The sequence below is a fragment of the Cricetulus griseus genome, chromosome 3, assembly GCF_003668045.3.
Source record: "Cricetulus griseus strain 17A/GY chromosome 3, alternate assembly CriGri-PICRH-1.0, whole genome shotgun sequence".
Classification (NCBI taxonomy): Eukaryota; Metazoa; Chordata; class Mammalia; order Rodentia; family Cricetidae; genus Cricetulus; species Cricetulus griseus.
Genome location: NC_048596.1, coordinates 268948821 through 268950707, shown reverse-complemented (window position 1 = coordinate 268950707; position 1887 = coordinate 268948821). Strand labels below are relative to the sequence as shown.

Genomic DNA, 1887 nt, shown 5'->3' with positions numbered 1-1887 from the left:
GTGTTACAATCCTCATGGGACAATAGATATTGTTATGAAGCATATCCTAGTATATTTTCTGTATATCAAAATTATACAATTAATGAGAAGTCATCTTCCTGACCATCCATGGATATATGTGCCCATAAGATTGAGATGCCATCATGAGATTACAATACATATCATATGAAATTACACACTATAGTGCAGGTATCAGGGAGACACCAAAGCTGCTTTTTTTTTGGGGGGGGGAGCAGAGGCGGCTGCCTTTATTGAGGCCTATGGGCTGGTTGACTTCACTCAAAGGCCACACACTTGATGTTGAAGTTGCCTCTGCCGCCATGTAGTTGATGGCCTCCATGTTGAGGCGGTTAGGGAACTTGAACTCATGCCCATCTGGCAGCTTGATGGTCAGCTCAGCCTGGCCAAAGGTGATGCACACCTCCACAATGCTTCCAGGTTGGAAGGGGAAGGCAGGCTCCTGGTGCTCAGTCCCCCGGGCTCCGTTATCCTTGTGGTTGCACACGGTAGTGTTGGCGTCCCCATGGGCGTTGGAACGGAGTTTGAAGTGTAGGCACAGGTTGTTGCTGTCTTTCCCCAGGTTCGGCACAAAGCTCTTGGCATCAGGGGTCACCTCGCTCCGAACTTTGAGACACTCCCCAGGTTTGAGATTCAGGTTGCTTGCGACCAGACCACAGGCCGTGACTGAAGCAAAGAGAAGGCAGCTGCGCCAGCTGTCTGAAGACTCCACCCGAGTGACCCCCCCCCAGCTGCTTTTGCACATGTGAAATTACAGTAAGTTTCCAGAGTTGGTGTTCCCACAGGTCTTACCAGGATGGTATTCTCCTCCATCAGAGAGAGAATCATTCCTCTGGTGGATTGACATCTGAACACTAGTTGTCACCGGCTTTAACTCTCACGGCTTCCAACAATCTAGAAGGTGCCAACACTAGCTGCTGCCTGGCTTTTTCTGCTTTGGCATATACTGTGCTAGTTTTGTGATGACCTTGTCTACCATTGAGTCCCCGTGGACCTCCACATCTTCTAGAAACAGGGAGATAAAGGCTTGTCCTTGATATACTGGATATCTCTTCTGAATCGGTGACTAATCCTCTGCTTGTGAGTAGACCTGGCCAAGAAGAAGAGAACCAGTATGCCTTGGCCAAGGTAGGAGTTTGATCAGAGTCAAATGAGATCAACTCAGTAAGCAAAGCCTGTTGTGGAATATTACTTTAACTATGTAAAGTTGTGTTACATTTGTTTAATTATGTAAAGGTGTGTTGCTGTTTTACCTTGCCTGCTTAAGGTACTTGATTGGTCTAATGAAAAGCCGAATGACCAATAACTAGGCAGGAGAGGGATAAGCAGGCTGGCTGGCAGAAAGAGTAAATAGGAGGAGGAAGTTAGGCTTGGAAGAGAACTAGGTAGGGCAGAGAGAATGAGGAAGAAAGAGAGGAGGACACTCCGGGCCAGAAGTCAAGCGTCCACCAGCAAGTTAGACACGGAGGAAACAGGAAAGTAAGATATACAGAATGAAAGAAAGGTAAAAAGCCCTGAGGCAAAATGTAGATAAAGAGAAACAAATTAAAACAAGAGCAAAGATAAGGCTGAGCATTCATAACTAACCAGTCTCTGTGTCATGATTTGGGAGCTGGGGCTGGTGCCCTAAAGAAAGCTTGCTACAGTGGCCCTCCATGCTGTCCCCATCACACAGGGTGCCATCTCAGCAGTAGTTAAAAAAAAATTTCCTTATTTATTTTGTGTGTAGGGGGCTGGAGATGAGTGTGTTTGCACATGTGGAGATCAGAGATACAGCACTGAGGAAACACTGCCTACCTCTTTGAGGAAAGGTCTCTCACTGGCCAGAAGCTGACCAATTAGGGTAGACAATCTGGCCAGTGATTTTCT

The 1887-nt window shown here is 46.8% G+C and overlaps 1 pseudogene; it reads right to left on the bottom strand.

Moving 5' to 3' along the window:
- Positions 1-275: 275 nt before the first annotated feature.
- Positions 276-763, bottom strand: LOC100759436 (annotated as a pseudogene).
- Between the last annotated feature and the right edge of the window lie 1124 nt (positions 764-1887).